Below are 24,294 nucleotides of genomic sequence, written 5' to 3'. Positions count from 1 at the left end.
TATGTACTTATGTAAAGCAGGTGGCAATAAGCTGCCAAAGCAGGTCCTGATTCAGAAGGGCGGGGCTCTGAGGGAAGGAAGGTTAATTGCTCTGAGTCAGTGAGAGAGAGGAGGTCCAGAGGCAAGAGATCTCCTGGAGGAATACTGTGAAAGAAGGAATCCTGCCAAGAAGTTGGCTGGGATATAATATCTGGGGGAGGGTCAGGGAAGCAGAATGGCCCTTTAAGCTAATATGTCCGGAGTCTACATAGGAAAGAAAATCAAGGTAGGAAACTTCTGCAATTATCTTGAAGACTCATATGTTGTGTGTACAGGCTGAGAGCAAGCCTGTGTTGAACTGTGTTTGTTTGGAACAGTAACATTGTATTTGGGGTGTGGCAAGAAGCCAGCCCTAGTAAGACTGCTTCCTTAGGGTTTGACAAGAACACTGATAGCACTGCACTAAGCTACGATGCAATAGGCTTTTTTGTATGTTAGAACACAGTAATAAAGAATTCTTCTGTTTACTCTTTCCCTTTTCTCTGCCAGTCATACTTATACTATACTAGTATAAAAGGCCCGTTTCGGTAGGCAATGAAACGGGCGCTAGCAAGGTAATCCACCCCCTGCAGCGTCATTCCTGTCTCCCCTGCCCCCCTGCAGCCACCCATCTGGTCTCAGGACCCCCTCCCCACCAACCCTCCTCTGCCCCTGCAGCCACGCATGTGCAGCGGCCCTCCTCTCTCCCCTGCTCCCCCTGCAGCCACCCATGTCCAGCGACTCTCCTCTCCCCCTGCCCCCCCTGCAGCCACCCATGTCCAGCAACCCTCCTCTCCTTTTCCCTTGCCCCCCTGTAGCCACCCATGTCCAGCGACCCACCTCTCTCCCTTGCCCCCCCTGCAGCCACCCATGTCCAGTGACCCTCCTCTCCCCCTGCCCCCCCTGCAGCATCCCTTCTGTCTCCCCTGCCCTCCCCTGCAGCCACCCATCTGGTCTCAGGACCCCCTCCCCACCTCCCTCTTCCCTGCCCCCCCCTGCAGCCATCCATGTCCAGCGACCCTCCCCTCCCCTGCCCCCCTCCAGCCACCCATGTCCAGCGACCCTCCCCTCCCCCCTCGGCGCATCACCCAAACCCCTACCCCCCCCAGCGCATCACCCAAGCCCCTACCCCCCCCCCCTCGGGCACATCAACCCCCTCGCCACCCGCAGCCGCTAATACTAACGCTGTCCAGACGCTGCTGTGTCTCCTGTTGAGCAGCAGCGGCCGGTACAAAAAGAAAAAAGCCCAAAAAAGATTTTAAACCAGAAACACGGCTCCGTAGACAGCCATCTGGCATTGGCTGTCATCTTTGCAGCCGCTCCTCCTCTCCCCTCTGACGTTGCTGTGCTCCTCCGGGGTCTTCCTGCAGGGGCAGTGATGTGGAGGGGAGAGGAGGAGCGGCTGCAGTGACGACAGCCAATGCCAGATGGCTGTCTACGGAGCCGTGTTTCAGGTTAAAAATCTTTTTTGGGCTTTTTTCTTTTTGTACCGGCCGCTGCTGCTCAACAGGAGATGCAGCAGCAGCTGGACAGCGTTAGTATTGGCAGCTGTGGGTGGCGAAGGAGTTGATGTGCCCGAGAGGGGGGGGTAGGGGCTTTGGTGATGCACCGGGGGGAGGGTTTTGGGTGATGCGTCGAGGGGGGGTAGGGGCTTGGGTGCTGCTCCGAGGGGGGGCACTGAGAGCTAATTGGTAGGCAGGGGGAGGAGTAGGGAAACACGCTCGCGGTTTTGCAGGGCAGGGGCTTGGGTGTTGCGCCGAGGGGGGGGGGCACTGACAGCTGTTTCCCAGGCAGGGTGTTTCCCTACTCCTCCCCTTGCCTTGGAATCAGCTGTCAGTGACATCACTGACGTCAGTGCATTCTAAACTGCCTAGCAGACCACCTCCGAGGGAGCCACGGTACCAGGCACATTAGAAAGTTGGAGAAAAATCTTTAAAATGAGCAGCCTGTAAGGCTTGCTGTGGAAAAGCATTAAAAAAAAAAAGATCTAGGTGTCGTTGTAGATAATATGCTGAAATCTTCTGGGCAATGTGCGGTGGCAGCCAAAAAAGCAAACAGGATGCTAGGAATTATTAGGAAAGGGATGGTGAATAAGACCGAAAATACTAAAATGCCTCTGTATTGCTCCGTGGTGTGACCGCATCTTGAGCCTTGTGTTCACTTCTGGTTGCCATATTTCAAAAAAGATATAGTGGAATTAGAAAAGGTTCATAGAAGAGTGACCAAAATGATAAAGGGGGCAGAGCTCCTCTCATATGAGGAAAGGCTAAAGAAGTTAGGGCTCTTCAGCTTGGAAAAGAGATGGATGAGGGGGAACATGATTGAGGTCTACAAAATTCTGAGTGGCGTAGAACAATTATAGCCAAGACGGTGGAGGGTTAGATTGGTTGGATTTGAGGGTTTTTTTTGATGATGTGTCTTTAAGTAGTCAGTGTCTTGGCTTTCAGATGCCATTTTGAAAATTTCAGATTAGAGTAAAACTGAGGTACAGTGAGGTAAGATTGTTGATACAGGATGACTTTTTGATATTGTTCTAATGTTTATATTTTATGACCTTTTTATGGCCTATGCCCTGACGCAGGTTTCTGAAACATGGATCATGTTGGTGACAGATCCTTTAATAATTCAAGCTAAGTAGCTTTTATTATATCTTTATATAAAATGGTTCTAAAAATGATTTTAAAAAGTCAAGACGCTTTTTGAATAGGTGATTAAAGTTTGATATTTAACCAATAATGATATCAGTGAGTCATTAGGCTTGTGACCCAGTGTGAAAAGAGTAACTGCTGAGGTCTTATTAATCAATATTTCCCTGTTCTCAAATTGATTGAGGTGCTGAGCTTCTTTGCAGTTCAACTGCAAATTGATGCCATTTAGTGACAATTAACTCCAACTACAGTCACTAATATAAGGATAAGTTTAATAAATGCCCGTTCTGTGGGGAACAAAACAATCCTTATTGATGATTTGATTGTAGAAGGTATGTATGATATACTTATGGAATCAAGGCTTTTAAAGTCAGATTTGATTAATGTGAGACAGTGTTGCCCAAAGTATTATGGTCATGAGTGCACCTATAAGTCTTATAACAGAGGGGGTAAAGTTGCATTTTGTATAAGAAGTTGTTGGATTTCAAATTAGGTTTTTTTTTTCTGAAGCATCTGATGTTGCTGAGATTTTGGTTTTTGAAAATAAGAACCTTGCTTTTTGTCTTTGATACCGAAGGTTGCGGGACAGTTTACCCTTTTCCCAATTCCTTCGGTTTCGGAGGATATGTTCAAATGATGAAGAGTTTGAACGTGCTTCAGGGTTATTTTTTAATAAAATGAAGCAAAGGCATTATCCGGATAAAATTCTTAGACGAGCATTCCGCCAAGCAAGGTTCAATAATAGGGACCTATTGCTACAAGCTAGAATCTGAGATAAAGAAGATGATGTAACGACTTACATTATGAGATATGTACCTGGAGGAGAAGAGGTGGCAAAAATAATTAGACAGCACTGGGAGATTATCAAAGCCCATCCTGTATTTGCCCAATGTGATTTGCGTACTGCATTCTCGCACGGTAGAAACCTTAAAGAGCTTTTAAGCCCAGCGGAATTAACTGAACAAGATAACACGAGTCTAACGGAGCCAGTTGGACACTACAAATGTAATAACAAAAACTGTAAAACATGTGACATTACAATAGAAGCACAATTTTTTGTACATGAAGGCAAGCGATACGATTTGAGGTACCATACAACGTGCAGGACACGAGGTGTGATTTACTACATAGTATGTCCCTGCAACAAAGTTTACATAGGTAAGACAAGTAGATCTCTACATGAACGAGTAACTGAGCACCATTCGCGAATTCTAGCACAGACGCAAGGTCCTCCCCTAGTGCAACATTGTATGAGATTGAATCATCAAGTTGACGCCTTGAAAGTTATGGTCATCGATTATATCGACCCTACACCTAGAGGAGGGGATTATAATAAAAAATTACTACAAAGGGAGGCCCGCTCGATATATTGTCTTAATGTATTAGAACCAAGTGGTCTAAATACGCATATCCAGTGGAACTGTTTTCTATGAGACACAGGAGGGAATATCAGCTGTTTCCAGTTTGAAAGAGTGAAAAAGACGCCATCGCCATATTTGAATATTGATGGATAGTAAACACACGAGTGCCTGATAGCCTGGTGAGTCCTGACACATGACATATATCTTATATGGGAGTAGAAGTGAAGTATGATTGAGTTGATTTATCTGCTTGCATTTTTTATAGAGACTGCACGTTGAATTCCCCTTGAAAAAGCCAGGAGGGCGAAACAGGCTCCTGTTGGGGTGTGCTCGTCTTGAAGGCATTCAGATAAGTTATTTAAAATTCTAGCAAAATTGTTTTTTGTCAGCTAGCAACACGGTTGAATGATAAAATAAAAGATAATAACTAAAAAAAAAGATAAAATTAAAGTGAAGATATCCAGAGTGATACTAGTCGACATTAAGGGTAGGAAGGCAGGCATGAGTCTATGATTAAAATGTGAGCAGTTCAACGATTTGAATTAACTGCGATCTGAATATGAGACCTTGCCTTTAACCTCCACCCAGGTGTCTCTCCCGTAGCACTCTACTAGTATTGAACATTGTTATCAGTGATAAAAAGTAGAGTTAGAGCTGCATTCTTTGGCAGTTATCCTAGAAATAAGCAGTGGATTTTCCCCAAGTCCATCTTAATAATGCTCATGGACTTTTCTTTTAGGAAGATATCCAACCCTTTTTTAAATCCCGTTATGCTAACTGCTTTTACCACATTCTCTGGCAACGAATTCCAGAGTTTAATTACAGGTTGAGTGAAGAAATATTTTCTACCATTTGTTTTAAATTTACTACTTTGTAGTTTCATTGCATAGCCCCTAGTCCTACTATTTTTGGAAAGAGTAAATAAGCAGTTCATGCCTACCTATTCCACTTCACTCATTATTTTATATAAAACTCTTTCATATCTCTCCTCAGCCATCGTTTCTCCAAGCTGAAGAGCCCTAGCTGCTTCAGCCTTTCCTCATAGGGAAGTCATCCTATCTCCTTTATAATTTTTGTCACCCTTCACTGTACCTTTTCTAATTCCACTATATCTTTTTGGAGACTAAGGACTCTGTTTACAAAGATGCACTAGCGTTTTTAGTGCATGCTAAACATTAGCATGTGCTAAATGCTAAAGACACGCTAATATTTGCCTATTATAATAATAATTGCCTATTGCTCATGTTTGAATTTCTCTTATTGTACACTACCTTGAGTGAATTCCTTCAAAAAGGCAGTAAATAAATTCTAATAAATAAATAAATAATATATGAGTGTCTCTAGTGTTTAACGTGTGCTAATTTAAGTATGCGCTAAAAACGCTAGCGCATCTTAGTAAACAGGGCCCTAAATTTGATATGAATGTTTTAAAAGATTTTTAGAGGCAGAGACTAGTTATTATTGATGACATGAGTTTAGATGAGATGGTAAATGCATGGTCAAGTTCATTATTAGAGTCTTTAGATGTAATAGCACCTGAGAGAACTGTGTAACATTTAAAAAAGTAATGAGAGAGATTGATGGTATACTCCTGCTTTAAAAGAGGTGCATAAAGAAATAAGAGTAGCTGAGCAAGTATGGAAAAAATGCAAGGATACTGATGATCATGACACACAGTTGTTGAAATCAATGGAATATACTACTACTACTACTATTTAACATTTCTAAAGCGCTACTAGGGTTACGCAGCGCTGTACAATTTAACATAAAAGGACAGGCCCTGCTCAAAGAGCTTACAATCTAAAGGACAAGTGAGTAGTCAATTCGATAGGGGCAGTCAAATTGGGGCTATATAAATTGGGACTATAAAGCTTTTTGTGAGCAGACAAGAAATTTAAATTATCAGGAAAAAATTCAAATGGCCATAAATCGGCCAAAGGAGCTATTTCAAACTGTAAACTTTTTGATTAATGGTAATGATGATCAGTGTGATCAGTGTCTGTTTTCTCATATCTATGGTGATTGGCTTTGTAAAAAATTGTATTCAGATGAGGTTCAGGCAAGCATGGCATTGATGGGTGGAGACTATATCAGATACAGCATTTGAAGCATGGGCTGAGTTTCAGACTAATGAAGAAATTTCAGTAACTATGTGGACTCTCTACCCTACTCTTTCTTATTCTGACCCATCTATTCAGTTTGGATCTTTGTTGGAAAAATTGTGATAAATCCTTATTTGATGGGAAGCTAACTGACTGTGGGGCCCTTTTACTAAGTTGCAGCAAAAAGTGGCCTGTGGAAGTATAGGCGTGTGTTTTGGGTGTGCGCCGGGCCAGTTTTTACCTCATCTGGGACAGGAAAAGGGCATGTAGCAAAACTGAAACCAATGTGCACCTAAGTGAGCCCTTAACACCCTTCATTGATCTAGCGGTAAGGGCTCACATGCTACATGCGCAATGACTGGTTGGCAGGGCCCTGCCAACACGGTAAGCATGGTAAGTGCTGCAGGGGGGCACCTGCCTTCAAGGGCGCCGCGCCGTCGCGTTGTATTTAAAAAAAAAAAAAACCTTACTCCTCCGCTCCCCTCCATCTCCGATTCCCCGGCGCTTTAAATTTACCTCGCTCCGCCTCCTACGTCTGCACAGCGTCAGTGAAAGCGCTGCCTGTCTGGCGTCTCTCCACCAGCCTTCCCTTCGCTCATTCATTCCCTCTGTGTCCCGCCCTCAAGGAAATGACGTCAGAAGAAGGCGGGACACAGAGGGAACGAACGAGCGAAGGGAAGGCTGGGCTGGTGGAGAGACGTCAGACAGGCAGTGCTTTCACTGAAGCTGCGCAGACGTCGGACGGAGGTAAATTTAAAAGTCCGGGGGGGGGGGGGCGCCAACTGATACTCTGCAGGGGGGCGCCAGAGACCCTAGGCACGGCCCTGCTGGTTGGCATGCGTCAAATGCCGAGCACGGCTGCAACGGTGTAACTGTTCTCTCTGCAGGTCAGAGGTAAATAAGCATACAAAGTCACTTCTTATAGTCACAAGCTTTTTCTCCCATGGCCTGCTTCTTTATGCCCACAGCACAGTCACTCCTCCTACAGGCAACTCAGCTTCCTTATTTCTTCCTGGAATTCCCACCATTCCACTTTCACTGACTTCCCAAGTCACATGGTCTAGAAGGTTGTAAGACAAACATGCCCTACCTCAATACTCTTCTGCTCTGTCACTTACGGGATAGCACTCCCTGCTAAGACCACTCTTCTGCCCCAGGCTCTTCCCAGGTACTGCAGCCCTGCTTGCCACCCTTGGGTCCTCTGCATTAGGGGACTCTCTTAGCTGTTCTGGCTCAGGGAATTTAACCTCCTCCTTGCCTGAGGCCTGCTTCTCTGACACAGGAGGTCTAGCGCCACCTGCTGTAAGGCTGAACTATAACCTCAGGGAGGGAGTGTTCCCAGGAAAGCCTGCCGCTATGTCACTCACTCCCTCACACTGCATTAAAATTTAATATAACAGACGTTTAAAATATTATGTCCACAAAACTCTCAGTCTAAGGGGCTCTTTTACTAAAAGGCTGATGCATTGCAATAGGCTTTCAACACGCCAATCTGGAACTACCGCCGGGCTACCACATCCACATTCTGCCCCCAAGGCATGCCATTTCCATAGTTAAATAAATTTATTTCCATATTTTTACTGCTGGGGTTACCGACGGCATTCGGGCAGTGCCATGTGCTGCCCAGTTGCCACCAGGTTAGTGCAGGAGTCCTTACCGCCACCTCAATGGGTGGCAGTAAGTGCTCCTTCTGAAATAGGCACACAGCAAGTGCGAACTTACCGCACAGCCATTTCTTTTATCGGCCTTTTTATTTGTTGCATTTGTTTGTTACGTTTGTATCCCACATTTTCCCACCTATTTGTAGGCTCAATGTGGCTTACATAGTACCTGAGAGGTGTTTGCAGACTCTGGAGTAAACAAATACAAAGTGATATTGCGGTAAGATAAAAGTACACGTGGCACAGCCACATTAGGGAATCGTACAACAGAAGAGTTGTGTTATGTCCATTACGTACTTTAGTTTTGTTGTGTTGCAGAGATCAGGCATTTATGTTGGATTGGTAGGGTATGCCTTTTTAAACAGGTTAGTTTTTAGTTTTTTCCAGTTTAGGTGGTCGTACGTAGTTTTCAAAGCTTTTGGTAATGCGTTCCACAGTTGTGTGCTTATGTAGGAGAAACTGGATGCGTGTTGATTTGTATTTGAGTCCTTTGGAGCTTGGGTAGTGCAGATTTAGGTACGTTCATGTTGATTCGGATGTGTTTCTAGTTGGTAGGTCGATCAGGTCTGTCATGTATCCGGGGGCTTCAACGTAGATAATTTTGTGAACCAGAGTGCAGATTTTGAAAACAATGCGTTCTTTGATTGGGAGCCAGTGTAGCTTTTCGCAGAAGGGTTTTACATTTTCAAATTGCATTTTTCCAAAGATAAGTCTAGCTGCCATGTTTTGAGCGGTCTGAAGTTTCTTTAATGTTTGTTCCTTGCATCCCGCATAAATTCCATTGCAGTAGTCTAAATGGCTTAGTATCATTGATTGTATCAGGTTGCAAAATGTTTCCATTGGGAAGAATTGTTTCATGCGTTTGAGTTTCCACATTGAGTGGAACATTTTCTTTGTTGTGGATGTCACTTGGCTGTCTAGTGTTAGGTTGCGGTCCAATGTAACAATGAGGATCTTCAGGCTGTCTGAGATAGGGAGGGTGTAATCTGGGGTATTGATAATTGAGGGGGTTGTCTGCTCTATGTTGGGATGAGAGGATAAGACAATGTGTTTTTTCTTTGTTGAGTTTTAGTTGAAATGCATTTGCCCAAGAGTCCATGATGTTCAAGCTGATCTTGATTTCATTAGTGATTTCTGTCAGTTTAGATTTGTAAGGAATGTATTTTGTGACATTGTCTGCATAGATGAAGAGGTTAAGGCCTTGGTTGGATAAGGACTTGGTTAGTGGGGTCATCATTAGGTTGAAGAGGATCGGTGATAGCGGTGATCCTTGTGGTACTCCGCAGTCTGCTTTCCATGGTGATGATATGTTTGAGTTTGATTTTACTTGGTATGTTCTTGAGGTTAGGAAACCCTTGATCCAGCTAAGTATGTTTCCACCAATACCGAACTTGATCTAGTACTCTTATTAATATATTGTGGTTTACCACGTCGAATGCACTAGACATGTCGAATTGGAGGAGGAGGATATTTTTGCCTATTGCTATTTCCTGCTTGAATTTGGCTATGAGAGTGAGTAGTTTTGTTTCTGTGCTGTGGAGGGTGCGAAAACATGTGATTCGTGTAATATTGAGAATTTGTTTATATATTATGTAAGTTGTTTGGCTACCATGCTTTCCAGCAGTTTGACTGACAACGGGATTGATGCTATTGAACGGTAGTTAGTGATTTCATTTGTTTTTCTCTTGGTGTCTTTTGGAATCGGGGTGAGTAGGATATTGCCATTTTCCTTAGGGAAGAGACCTTGCTGTAGCATGTAATTTAGATGGGATGTGAGGTCTACTACGAAGCGGTCAGGGGTGGATTTCATTAGGTAGTTGGGGCAGGTATCTAGTTTACAGTGAGTGTTGGAGAACCTGCTGAAAGCCCGTTCAACTGTATCGACGATGAGGAGGGCAAAATTTAACCAGTTGGGTCAGCCGGGTATTCTCCAGTGGTTGGGTCCAACTCGTTAAGGAAGTTTTCGATGTCAGTGTTGTCCTGAGGTAGTGTGTTGCATAGGTTTACAATTTTTTCATTGAAATACTTAGCAAGTTCATCTGCAGATGGGATGTCTGTATTCGATGTAGTGACCAGGTTGGTGTCTAGGAGTTTGTTCATGAGTTGGTATAATTTCTTCATGTCTTTGTAATCTGTCCCTATTTTAGTTTTATAGTATGATCCTTTGTCTATCTTATAGCATATTTGTACTTTCTTTGTGATTGTTTCCATGTGTTGAGTGTGTGTTCATCTTTTGTTTTTTTTCCATGCTCGTTCGAGTTTTCTGGATTGTGTTTTTAGCTTTTTTAGTTCATCTTTGAACCATGGTATCGAGTTATGCTTACGTGAAGATCTTGTTCTTAAGGGTGCTATGTCATCTAGTATGCATTTGCATATTTTATCCTATTCCATGAGGTAGTGTATGGAGTCTGTTTGTGCTGTCCATTCATTGTTATATATCTGTTGCCAGAATGTTTTCGTGTCTACTTGACCTCTTGTTCTGTAGGATGCGTGTTCTTGTATTTGGTGTACTCCCTTCTTCCGCCAGTGTAGGGATAAGTTTAGATTGTAGTGATCAGTCCAGGGTGTTTCTGTCCATTTAATATCTGTTATTATTAAGTTCTGGTCTGTTGAAAGTTTGTGTGAGATGAGATCAAGTGTGTGCCCTTTGACGTGAGTTGCTTGCATTTGTAGCCACTTGAGATCCCATAATTGGAGGAATTCCTTACATTCTCGTGCGTTGACTGTCACGTTTTCCAAAGCAGGAACTAGGATTGTGAGCCCTTGGGCCACTGCCGAGGAGCGGCAGTGGCAGGCAAAACCACCCCACACAGGGATAAGGCAGAACTCAGACAGGGCCAGCTAGACTTCACCTGCAGTTGACCACTGTTCCTCAGGAGTTGAGCCCCTGGGTGCAGGTGGCCGGCAGGACTTACTGGACAGGGCAGGAACTGGAAACCAGTAGGGTACACACAGGGTCTAGAATACACAGGGAGGCTAGGCAGAATACTAGACTAGGACTCTCAGACAGACAAGGGACAGAACTGAAAGCTGCAAGCAGCCACTGAAACAGGGAACAAACACAGATAGACAAGAGACAGAACTGAAAGCTGCCAGGCAGCCACTGAACAAGAAACACAGACAACCTAGAACTAGATAAAGACATATAAACAAGAAACAAGACTGGGAAACAAGCAATACAGTAAACAAGCAATACAGAACATAAAGCTAAACAAAGACTAAACTAGAATCAGGCAAGAATACAGACTATAAAACTGGACTAGGCAGAAGTGCAGCAAGCACCAACAAACCAGGGCCTTAGGCGATGCAAAGGCAAAGCAGAGAGTTTCAAAATGGCTAATAAGCCCAGCAGCAGCTGAGGCTCAGCTGCAGCAATCACCAGGCAACTACAGGTGCTGTGTAGGTTCAAACAAAACAAGCAAGTCTGGCAGGCCGGAAGATCCGGACTGGACTAGGCTGAAGTCTGGAACGGGAAACAGCACACAGACAATCCAATGCTGCCAGCACACAGAGACAGAGACAGAACTAACACAGGAAGAACAGACAGGAGCCAGCTCAGAAGCTGACCGCCAGAAATACGGCCACAGACGTAACATTGATTGTGTTCGGGTATTCTAAGTGAAGGTTGATGTCTCCTATTACTAGTACATTGGAATTGGTTACACATGTGTTTGAAATGAAGTCCATGAAGTTAGTCTGGCCTTCGTTCCAATTACCTGGAGGTCTGTAAAACAGGACACAAGTCAAATGATCGCGAAGTGTTTTGTTGTGAATTCTGATTGAGGCCATTTCAATTTGAGGTGTCATGGACTTGGCAATGATTTCGGTGGTAAAGTGGGATCGATAGATTAGTGCTATGCCTCCGCCTCTCTTTTCCTTTCTGGTCCAGTGTGTGATTTTGTATCCTGGAGGGCATAGGTCTAGGATTATGGGGTCCTTTTGGTCATCGAACCAGCTTTCATTGATGAAGAGTAGGTCAAGATCTTCTGCCATGATCCAGTCTGTTAGTACTGCTGTTTTGTTTACTGCGGATTTGGTGTTGATGTAGCCCACTTGGATTGTTTGGAATGGTCTATGGTAAAAGGGGCCTCAGCATCTAGCAAAAACACATGCTGCTGCTGCTAGCGCAGGGCCCATTTTACCACAGCTTTTAAAAGGGGCCCCTAAATGGATAAAAATCCTGCATTATTCAAACACAATTCTCATTTCTTTTCACACATTTCAGTGAAACCCAACTCCTCTAACACTTGCAGTCATCCATGACCGAAGCATGATCATAGGAATGCCTCCTTTTTTACTGCCTAATAGTACATGCTTTGTGAATGCCCACATGTATATTTAGTTCAAGAATGCAGTTTTCAGTCAAGCCAGTTTACTCCAGTAAATCACTATTTATCAATCCATACGTTTTATTTAGTATGTCAAAATGAATTTTCTTAGAAGAGTGGATGACTAATACATTATTTTAAATAAACAATGATTTTTTTTCAACTTCCCTCAAACTTGTGTTCTGAGCTATTATTTATTTTTCCATTTATTTCAGCTAGAAAATTCATAACTACTTCTTTTAAAACACCTATATAAATGCTTCAGTGTGTGTTAATTTTCCATAACGATACAATTTTACCCTCTCTATCCGTTTTTCAGCTCCTTGTGACTCTGGGCAAGTCACTTAAAACTCCATTGCTCCTGGTACAAAAATAAGTACCTGAATATATGTAAACCGCTTTGAATGCAGTTGCAAAAAACCTCAGAAAGGCGGTATATCAAATCCCATTTCTCTTTCCCTTTTATAACTTTGCAGTGTCAGTCAAAAGGCTGGTGGATGTGGCTCAAAAAGAAGTGCCCTTAGTAACAGCAATTTAATGTTCCAAAAACAAACACTGCACTATTAAACTGTATTTCATTATTTATTTATTTTACATTTGTACCCTGCCTTAACCCAAAGTGGGTAACAATAAAACATACATAATCAATAAACAAAAAATGAACCAACACTCATCTTAAAAGTACAATCAAAACAAAATCTAAATGATATAAGGCCCTCCAAAGACAGTGTAAAGACTCACGTCACAGACACGTCAGTATCCTTCATTCCTCTAGAAAGGCCTTTTAAAAACATGAGTCTTTTAAGAGTCACTGGAACTTGCAAAATCTTAGATGACCAGGAAGATTATTCCAAAGCTAGGGTCCAGCAAAAGAGAAAGCACATGCTCTTCTTTCAGCATAATGATATGTCAGAGGAGAAGGTAAACACAAAGTCTTTGACCTCAATGATCGCCTTAAAACATAGAGGTACCTTGCCATATACATGTTGATGTATCAAAACAAGAACTTTAAACATAACTTGATACTTAACAGGCAACCAGTGGAACTTGTTTTTTAGCATCGGAGTGATATGTGCTGATCTTGATACTTCAGAAATGAATTGTGCTGCCACATTCTGGACAATCTGCAGAGCCTGGAATCTGGATGATGACATACCCAAATATAAAGAGTTACAGTAATCAATTTTTGTCAGAACCACGCTCTGCACAATCGTTCGGAAATCTGATGGCAGCGTCATCCCCTTCAACTTGCCTTGTAACTGAAAAATGCTGCAGAAATGACTTGATCTGCTTGCTTTTGCATGATTAAGTTTGCCTCTAGCATAAAATCAAGGCTTCAAATAAATGGTTTAACTATAAGGTTCACCCCACAATATACAAAACTTATGGGTAAACCTGGATCTAAAGTTCTACTAACAAACATAAACTCAGTTTTTGACACATTCAGTGATAATATATGTTCCAACATCCATTCTATGATCTTATCCAAACATTCCAACAACTTAGTCCCAGTATCAAACATATTTTTTACAAAAGGGAAAAAGAGCTGTACATCATTTGTATACATTCTGTAGGAAACATGTAGTTCCTGAAGCACAGTACCAAGAGAAACCATGAACAAGTTGAAGAGTACTGCTGACAGCACACCCCGAGTAATAGATAAATTTGCTGAAACAGTATCCTGTATTTGAACATGAAATGAATGATCCTGAAAGGAAAAATTAATTCTTACCTGATAATTTTCTTTCCATTAGTCCCAACAGATCAATCCAGAGACGTGTGGGTTGTGTCCCTCTACCAGCAGGTGGAGATAGAGAGAACCTCCTAAGTTTGCTATATGTGGACCTGTGCAGCCAAGTAAACCTCAGTATGAACGATACCAAAGCAGTGGAATGGAAACAATAGAAAACTCTCCTAACATTGTCAGACCAAATGCCCAACATACTTCCACCACTTCCAAATGTATTTGCTTTTATTATTTAATCAAACGAAGGAACACTCAGAACAACGAAACCCCAAAAAACTAACCAAACGCAACAAAACCGCAGACAGTAAATCCAGGGGGGCCTCTGGATTGATCTGTTGGGACTAATGGAAAGAAAATTATCAGGTAAGAATTAATTTTTCCTTCTATAGCATTCTACAGATCAATCCAGAGACTTGTGGGATGTACCCAAGCAGTCCTCAAGTAGGGCGGGATAGGTCCGACTTGGCAGAAATCACCGACGAGTCAAACACCGCATCCTGCTGAGCTGCCACATCCACCCAATAATTACGAGTGAACGTATGGACTGAAGCCCATGTAGCGGCTCTGCAGATATCTTCCAGAGAAACCAAACAGGACTGCATAGGAAGAAGCCTGAGCTCGCGTAGAATAAGCATGAATTTGCACAGGGGCTTGCTTGCCCAATGCCATGTAGGCCGAAGTGATGGCCTCCCGCACCCAACGGGCTATGGTGGCCTTGGAAGCCATATGACCCTTCATACTGCCTCCAAAAAGGATGAAGAGAGAGTCAGAAAGACGAAATTCATTCGTCACCTCCAAATACCTGAGAAGAGCCCGTCTCACATCGAGGCAGCGAAGAGCCTGGAATTGCTCGGGGTAATCTTCCCAGCAAAAAGTCGGCAAATGCAGAGACTGCCCCAAATGGAAACAAGAAACCACCTTGGGCAAAAACAAAGGAACTGTCCTAATAGATACCAACGTTTCTGTAAAACGCAGGAAGGGGTCTCTGCAAGAAAGAGCCTGCAACTCTGAAATTCTTCGAGCCGAAGTAATGGCTAATAGGAAAAACGCCTTCAAGGTAAGATCCTTAACCATAATCCCCGATAAGGGTTCGAAAGGAGGACGCTGAAGCGCTTTGAGAACTAGATTAAGGTTCCAGGATGGCAGAAATGGCACGTGCAGAGGACGCAACCGATTTACGCCCCTCAAAAAATGAACCACACCCGGGTGGGAGGCGATCGACACCCCCTGAAGCCGGCCTCTAAAGCATGCCAGAGGTGCCACCTGCACCTTAAAAGAACTCAACGAGAGTGATTCTGTACTCCCTCCTAAAGAAACGCAAGGATAACCGATATCGAAGCCATTGACAATCCCAAACTTGCACACCACAAATCAAAGGTACGCCAAACCCTAGCATAAGCTATCGAAGTGGATCTTTTCCGAGCCTGAAGCATCGTAGTGATAACTGCATCCGGACACCCTTTCCTTCTCAACTTCGCCCTTTCAAGGGCCAGGCCATAAGACCAAAGGGGGAGGGATCCTCCATTATGACTGTTCCCCGCAGCAAGAGACCGTCCTGCACCTGGAGCCGGAGAGGACGATCGAACAGGAGCCTGACCATATCTGCATACCAGGGACGTCTGGGCCAATCTGGGAGCCACTAGGATCACTCAACCGGGATGACTGGCAATGCGAGTCAGTAACCTGCCCACCATAGGCCACGGGGGAAAGGCATAGAGCAGGCCCCTGGGCCAAGGTTGTAGAAGAGCATCGATGCCTTCCGAGCCCAGCTCTCTTCCCCTGATGAAGAAACGGGGAACCTTCACATTGAATGTGGTGGCCATTGAGTCCATCACTGGCATCCCCCAATGGACAGCTATCTGATCGAAGGCCAGAGGGGAGAGTGTCCACTCCCCCGGCTCCAACTGGTGGTGACTGAGAAAGTCCCCTTGCACATTCTGTGACCCCGCTATATGAGCTGCCGTCAAGAGAGAGAGATTAGTCTCTGCCCAATGGCAGATCAGGGCCGCCTCGCACGCTAGTGGTGCACTCTTGCTGCCCCCCCCTGATGGTTCATGTAGGCAACCACCATCGCATTGTCTGAGAGAACTCGAACTGAGCAACCACGGAAAAGAGACAAACTCCCAAAGGGCCAGACGAATCACCCGCAACTCCAAGCGGTTGATGGACCAAGATGCCTCCGTCGAGGTCCAAATGCCCTGGGCAATCTGTTGGAGGCAATGAGCTCCCCAACCAGACAGTGACACATCAGTGGTCACGATCTTCCATTCCGGGGTTTGCAGAGGAATGCTCGACACCAGATTCTTTTGAATGAACCAGCAGTGCATGATTGTTTGCAGACGGGTCGAACATGGCACCCAAACCTCGTAATCCTCCGAGAGAGGAGACCAATGGCTCAGAAGGTGCCACTGGAGGGGGCGCATGTGAGCTCTGGCCCACTTTACGACATCCAAGGTGGAGGCCATGGAACCCAGAACTTGTAAATAGTCCCAAACCCGCGGGTTCGGAGTTTGGAACAGAGCTCGCAACTGATCCTGCAACTGCTGTGCTCGAGCTGAAGGAAGAAAAACTATCCCTGTTCGGGTATCAAAGCACACTCCCAAGTATTCCAGTGTCTGGGAGGGCATAAGGCTGCACTTTGTGAAGTTGATCACCCAACCAAGCAATTGAAGCAACCCGACCACTCTGTCGGTTGCCCATCGACACTCCTCGAAAGAAGCCGCTCGGACAAGCCAGTCGTCTAGATAAGGATGGATTTGAATCCCTTCCTTTCTGAGATAGGCCGCCACTACAACAAGGACCTTGGAAAAAGTCTGAGGTGCTGTGGGTAGGCCGAAGGGCATCGCTTTGAATTGAAAATGACGACCGTGCACTGCAAAGTGAAGAAAAAGCCTTTGGGGAGGTCAAATTGGAATGTGTAAATGGGCCTCTGAGATCGAGAGACGTCAAAAACTCCCCTGGCTGTATCGCTGCGATCACCGAGCGGAGGGTTTCCATGCAGAAATGCCGAACCCATAAAGACCTGTTGACACACTTGAGATCTAGGACGGGTCGCTAAGAACCACCCTTTTTTGGCACCACAAAATAAATGGAGTATCGACCGCACCCTCTTTCTGCTGGAGGTACAGGCTGGACGGCTCCCAGTTGTTGTAAGTTGAGGAGGGTGTGACAAACTGCCTGCACCATGGCGGGAGATTTGCAAGAAGATTCCAGAAACAAGTCTACTATTGGACGAGCCAAGTCCAACTTTTAGCCGTCTCTGATAACCTCCAAGACCCATCCGTCGGATGTTACCCTGGTCCACTTCACCAGGAATAAAGCCTGCCCCCAATAACTGGCTGGAGATGGACCAGGGCCCCATCATTGAGTGGACCTGGCTGCGGGCTGGTTTCTGTCACCGGAAAGGAAGGACCGCCTGTCACCTCGAAAGGGCTGAGGTCTCTGAGAAGACCTTGCTCTCTGAAAATAGGCCCCGTGACCTGGACGGTAATGGCGTGTATCCCTAAACTTAGGTCTAGGACCCGCTGGTCATACAAATTTGGACCTGTCCTCCGGGAGGCACTGGCCCTTAGTCACCAAGGTCCTTCACAATCTGTTCTAGGTCTGTCCCAAACAAAAGCTTTCCCCTAAAACGAAGCCTTGCCAGCCGGGAGTTAGAGGCCTCTTTGGCAGCCCAATGTCGCAACCACAGCCAGCAATGCACGGTGACCGCTAGGGAAACCTCCTTCACTGAAGCCGTCAAAAGATCATAAAGAAGATCTGCAAGGAAAGCTAAACCCGACTCTAAGGCTGGCAAAACAGCCACGAGGTCCTCCGGAGAGGAGGCTTTCTGTACCCACAATAAGCATGCCCACGGCGCACAGGAGCCACAAACTGAAGCTTGCAGGGAAAGGGCCGCTACTTCAAAGGACAGCTTCAAGCAAGTCTCCAACTTACAATCTTGAGGGTCCTTGAGCGCCGTGCCAGCCTCCACAGGGAGAGTGGTTTTCTTAGTGACCGCTGTGATTAATGAATCTACTGTAGGAACCTTCAGCAAGTCTAAGTTAGAAGCAGGCAGCGCGTAAAGACGCGACATAGCTCTAGCAACCTTAAGCCAGTGGTGTGCTGGAAAATTTTTAACAACAGGCACTCTCTCTCGGCATAGACAGCCCTGCAATTTGGGGGGGCCCTAGGTAGACTAGGGGGGCAATGCATTTCTCTCTCTCCCCCTCCCTCCCCATGCGGGCATGCTAGACATACCTTTGCTGTCAAGGAGGCCGAGCCCCACCAGCCAAATAAATGGACCACCGCCACTCCCTGCTGCTTATGGCTCTGAGCAGCATGCCAGGAATTCTCATGCATACTTGTGCAAGAAGTCCTGGCATGCTGCTCAGAGCCAGAAACAAGCAGCGGGGAGCAGCAGCACTCCATTTAATTTGGCTGGTGGGACTTGATATCCTTGCTAGCAAAGGTGGCCCATCTCAATGCTGAAGATTTACCACTGCTATTCTGCTCATTGAAGACCAATGAGTAAGGTTTTTCTTGTGAGCCCCAGGCCCCCAGCCATGTCTAAAACCAGTTCTGGCAGATGCACATTCCAAAAACTGACATATTCTAAATAAATAGAAAATAAATGTCATTTTCTACCTTCAATGTCTGGTCATTTTATTGTTCTTATTGTGTTGGTCCCAGTCTCTGATTTCTGCTTTCGTCTTTCTGCCTTAACTGTTTTGCCAGAGTCTACTTGTCCATTTGGCACTTACTCTCTCTTCATGTCCACCATCCATCTTTTCTCTGCATCTCTATCTGTCTGACCCAGCATCACCCCCTATCTTCCTACCATGTTGAGCATCTCCCATCTCTGTGTTCCTATTCTTGCCCTATCCAACATATCTCTTCTGTGTCCCTATGCCCCCAGCCACATGCTAGCATCTCCCCCTCTCTCTCCCCCCAGGGGTCCAGCAAGTATTCTTCATTCCCTCACTTCTGTTGTCTCTCCTCTTTGCAGGGTCAGCACTTCTCCCTCTTCCTTCTTTCCCCGCATATCCTGGCACCTCTCTCTCTTTCTTGTTCTTCCAATCCCCATCCACAAAGTCCAGCACCTCTTTCCGTCTCTGTGGCCCTTCTCTTCCCCTCACCGAATCTCTTTCTTTGGTACCTAACCTCCCTATCCAGCACTTCTCTGCTTCTTTGCACCCATCTTGATGCAGCACCTCTGTCCCTCATTGACCCACCCCTTATTCAGCAACTCTGTCCCTCTCTACCCCTCCTGATGCAGCACTTCACTCTCTCCTTCCCCCCCCCCCCCCGCCCATGCAGTGCCTGTCTTTCTCATTGCTCCCTCCAATGCAGCACCTTTCTCCTTCTTTGACTCCCCATGCAGCAACTCTCTCCCTCCCTCCCTCCAACCTCCCCCCATGCAGTACCTGGCTGGCTGTCTTTCTTGTTTCCCCCCCCCCCCATGATGCAGTATTTGTCTCCCTCATTGCCCTTCTCCCAAGCAGCACCTGTGTCCTGATTCTCGACCCTACCCCTGCAGATTCTCTCTCTCTCCCTCCCCTTCCACATGCAGTACCTAGCTGGTTGTCTCCCTTGTTGTCGCGCCCCCCCCCCCCCCCAAAAAAAAGCAGCACCTCTCTGCTCTCTCCCCTCGCACTTCCTTGCCTCTTGCCCGTCTTCTGCGTTTAATTTTTTTTAAGCAGTGTTAACACGGCAGCAGGAACAGGCTGCTTCAGCCAATCCCAGGGGCCTTCCTTCAGCGTGTTCCGCCCCCAAGGGCTGAAGGAAGGCCCCTGGGATTGGCTGAAGCAACCTGTTCCTACTGACGTGTTAACATTGCTTAAAAAAAAAATTAAGCGCGGCGCGCGAAGCAAAAGAAGAGCGGCAATATGCATACAGTACTTTCATATTAAATTATATTATATAAAATGACAGTGTTTTGCTAGAGACGAGATCAGTAACGAAAACTGGTCGATTTACTAATAAAAGGCTTCATGTTGTGTGCTCTCTGCTTCCTTTTGTTTTCATTATGATCATGGTTACCAATATAGGATAGGCAACTGCTCCCCACCACTACTTTCCTAACCCACATCAGAAACCAAACAGCTGTTCCACTGCCCCAGCTACCGAATCGTAATTGAATGAGCAGTATCATTTTCCCCTCCGTTAGTGTCTGAAAACGCTCTCAGTCCTGAGTGTACCTGGTTGTAATCAAATTCTGAAAAAAATAACAACCGGCTCTCGCGAGCCGGTGCGAGCCAGCTCCAGCACACCACTGCCTTAAGCCCACTGTCCGGCATATCCCACTGTGCCGAAATAAGGATTTTCATGGCCTCATGCACATGAAAGGAATGAGGTGGGCATTTGGTGCCAGACATAATAGAGGGCACCGGACCTGTTCCCCCTGACGATTCAGGGGGTGAAATGGCCAAAACCTCAAAAGCCCTAATAATCAGGGAGGGAAGCTGTTCCCTGTGAAAAAGGTGGGCAGCCTTCGGGTCATCCCCCTCCTCAGAAGGCAGGGTGACCTCATCTTCCAAATCCAATGATTCTGAGGGAGAGCCCGGAGACAAAACCAGGCCATCTGTGTCAGATAGCTCCTCGGGATCCAAAATCTCCACCCGGGGACGTTTTGGCAGGAAAGACAGAGGCTACAGCAACCGAAGTTTGCTGAGGAAGAGACGGGGCTGCCTAAAGAGAAGCTCCTGACTTCTTCAGAAGAAAGGCATTGTGCATTAATAAAACAAAATCCAGGAAAAAAGGAACTGAAAGGGACTCCCCTGCTCCCTCTAAATTGCTTTCCTCCATCGGAGCCTGTGCCACAGAAGCGCGATGTGCTTCCTGTCTGTCAACTGCCACATGGCGCCCACCGCTACGCTAACTGCCCCAAGGAAACCACCAAAACTATCCCCTTCGCTTCCAACTCACCAGACACCTGAGGGGAACCCCCATTGCGCTGAACACCCGCTGTGGGCTGACGGCAGCATGACTCACACTCCCCCGATGCTGCTCTCTGGACTCCACACTGGGAGCAGCGCTTAGCCACCTCAGAAGGCACTAACATGCTCCACAAATGCCTGCCCCTCAAACAGACTCAGCAGCCCGTCTAGCTTCTTTGTATGATTAAACAAAAACAAAGTCTCTTAAAGAGAAGCTTACTTTTTTTTTCCTCAGGAGAGAAAGTCAACACCCAATCAGGCCCACAGCCCCGGGCGACGGAGGAAAGGTAGGCGGAGACCAGGAGGGACATGGCACCACCACATGTACACCAGAAGCTACAAACAGCCACTCAACCCCTGACTGTGCTAAACTAGGCCCAAAGGACACCAGTAGCCAGATCAAACCAGAGCTGCACAGAGATGTCCCTCCACCTTCTAGATAGAGAGAATACTGAGGTTTCCTTGGCTGCACAGGTCCTCATATAGCAACCCCTGACTGTGCTAAACTAGGCCCAAAGGACACCAGTAGCCAGATCAAACCAGAGCTGCACAGAGATGTCCCTCCACCTTCTAGATAGAGAGAATACTGAGGTTTCCTTGGCTGCACAGGTCCTCATATAGCAAAACTCGGAGGTTCTATCTCCACCTGCTGGTAGAGGGACACAACCCACAAGTTTCTGGATTGATCTGTGGGACCCTATGGAAATAAGATTTAAACCATGAAAGTACATGACCTTGAGTACCTAGATCAAACAAGATGTTTAACAAAAGCTGAGGATTGATAGTGTCAAACGCAGATGCAATATCTAATGTGGCAATGCAGAAACAAGGGTTCCAATCCATACCAATTCTTAACTCATCAATCATAGGAATTTTACGCTATGATGTGTTCTAAAACCATAATGGTGATCATTCAATATATGTCTTTCTTCCACAAAATCCATGAGTTGTTCCAATACTACTTTCTCAATTACTTTTGCCAAAATGATAAAGGGGATGGAACAACTTTCCTATGAAGAAAGGCTGAAGCATCTAGGGCTCTTCAGCTTGGAGAAGAGATGGCTGAGGGGAGATATGATAGAGGTCTATAAAATAATGAGTGGAGTGGAACGCGTAGACGTGAATCGTTGGTTTACTCTTTCCAAAAATACTAGGACTAGGGGGCATGCGAGGAAGCTAAAAGTAGTAAATTTAATACGAAGCGGAGAAATGTTTTCTTCACTTAATGTGTAATTAAACTCTGTAATGCATTTCCAAAGAATGTGGTAAGGCGGTTAGCTTAGCAGAGTTTAAAAAGGGTCTGGCCGGCTTCCTAAAGGAAAAGTCTATAGACAGTTATTAAATTGACTTGGAAAAATCCACTGCTTATTTGTGGGATAAGCATCATAAAATGTATTGAGTTTTTCTTGGATCTTGCCAAGTATTTGTGACCTGGATTGGCCACTGTTGGAAACAGGATACTGGGCTTGATGGACCTTTGGTCTTTCCCAGTGTGGCAATACTTCTGTACTTAAAACAGTAAAACAGAAATCGGTCTGTAGCTATTCAAAACTAGAACATCAAGAGATGTCTTTTTAAATAGTGGCTTAACTGTAGCACATTTTAAAGACTCCGATAGAAACCCATCCTGCAAAGATGTATTAACAATTTTCTTCAAAGAAGATGCTATCAAATCTGGAATCAACTTAAACAATGCAGAAGAGCACGGATCTCACTGAGCTCCAGTAGGTGATAAACTTGTCACAATAGTCATTACAGCATTTTCATCTACACTAAAAAATAATTCCAAACACTTTCAAAAAGTGCTAGAAATGTCCTAAACCTTTACTGAGGTTAAATCTTAACAAACAAATGTTCCATTTGTTTCACTGCTTGTCAGTTGGGTTATTTCATTCATTTTCCCCCATCCCTTTTTCTTAATGCCCTCAAAGTTATTCCCAATAGTCCTGTAAGGGTAGCTCAGATTATCCTTGCATACCTTAGGGCTTAAAGGGTGCCCATTCTGAGGCATATCCAGAGCATTATAGGGGAAACCTTTATAGCAGTAACCATTTCTCTCTTCCTAGGCCTGAGTGTGTCACCTCCACAGCAAAAAGGTCACGTACTAATAAACCCTTTAACATGCTTTACAGTAAGCATTTTCATGTGTGCTAAACACGTTAAGGCTTAGGGGTGTGGGGGGGGTGGGGAGAGAGAGTTATCAAGCTGCATTAGGGCTTTAAGTTACACTATAAGCTCCTTAACATGACTTAAATGGCCCTAATATGGCCTTCCACGAGTCACCGCAGGTTACATAGTAATATGATGCAAAACATGCAAATGCATGTTTTCTATCTCATTACTATGCAAATACCCCTACATGACTTGCAACACTGCAAGTTGCATTAGGGCCATAAAATCATGGTAAAATAAACTAGCTTTTTGCTGGGGTTATTTCAGCATTTCACAGCCCTGGAAGCATTTGGCCATGAATGCTCCTGGGCTGGCAGAGCAAGGCCCCCCAGCTGAAGTCACGCCTGCCCTCATGATGCAAGCACCCACCCCTAGTCCTCCCAAGATACCAGCACCCACCCACCCAGCCCCCAAGGATCTCCTAGACCCCAATGACTTTACAGGTAACCCCTTTAGGGGTCTTGCATATGTGAGGGGTAGGGAGGTGGGTGCTGGTATTTTCAGGGCACTGGAGGGTGGTGCAATGAATAGGCTTGAAGGGGCTTAGAAGTGGGAGCTAGGTCCTGGCATCTTGGGGACCTGGGGTGGATGGGACTTCAGCCGGGGGGGGGGGGGGGCTTTACTCTGCCAGCACAGGAGCATCAGGCCACAGCTTTGCAACCCAATACACCTGGGCGGTGCAACTAACATTACTTGTGAGGTAGTTCACAAGCAGTATTATTCCTATAAGAGGAGTCAGCAACCCATGTATTGAGTTACCGCAGGTTGCTGAATCCCACGGGAAATCAAGGTGCAGTAAAAGATCACTTTTTACTGCACTTTGATAACTTCCCCCTTTAATGCCCTTTAGTACACATAACTCCTATGTGAAACCGTTACTAAAAGAGGCCTTTGGATTGCAAGTAGGTCATGTTTTAATATTTAGGGACCCATTTACCAAGTTGTGTTAAGCACTATTGTGTACTTATTGCAGTTTAAAATGACTTACCACTGGGCATGCTCAGGCATCTTGCAGTAAGTTACGGGTTAGCACATGCTAAAAAATTATGTTTATTTTTACCATGGAGGGGGCATGTCTGGGGATGGAGAGTTGGAATTTCTGCAGTAATCAGTTAGAGCAGCTACACCGCCATATGACTACTGATTAGTGCATGATTAACGGGTGAGCCATTATTTCCTACAAAACGGGTGGCTGTAAGGGCTCACACACTAATCTTTTTCAATGGCATGATAATGGCAACATTAGCATGTGCCCATTAATACAACAATCTGAAAATCGGCCATTTTACTGCTGCACTAAAAATGGCCATAGAGTGTGAGAAAGACCCACCTAATAGAGT

The 24,294-nt window shown here is 45.4% G+C and overlaps 1 protein-coding gene across 2 annotated transcripts in view; it reads right to left on the bottom strand.

Moving 5' to 3' along the window:
• Window positions 1-24,294, bottom strand: part of SPOCK3 (SPARC (osteonectin), cwcv and kazal like domains proteoglycan 3) — a 493,521-nt gene that overhangs the window by 416,636 nt on the left and 52,591 nt on the right. The window lies entirely within an intron of this gene.

This window comes from Microcaecilia unicolor, chromosome 2, assembly GCF_901765095.1.
Source record: "Microcaecilia unicolor chromosome 2, aMicUni1.1, whole genome shotgun sequence".
In the NCBI taxonomy this organism is placed as follows: domain Eukaryota; kingdom Metazoa; phylum Chordata; class Amphibia; order Gymnophiona; family Siphonopidae; genus Microcaecilia; species Microcaecilia unicolor.
This window is presented reverse-complemented; position numbering and strand designations above follow the sequence as displayed.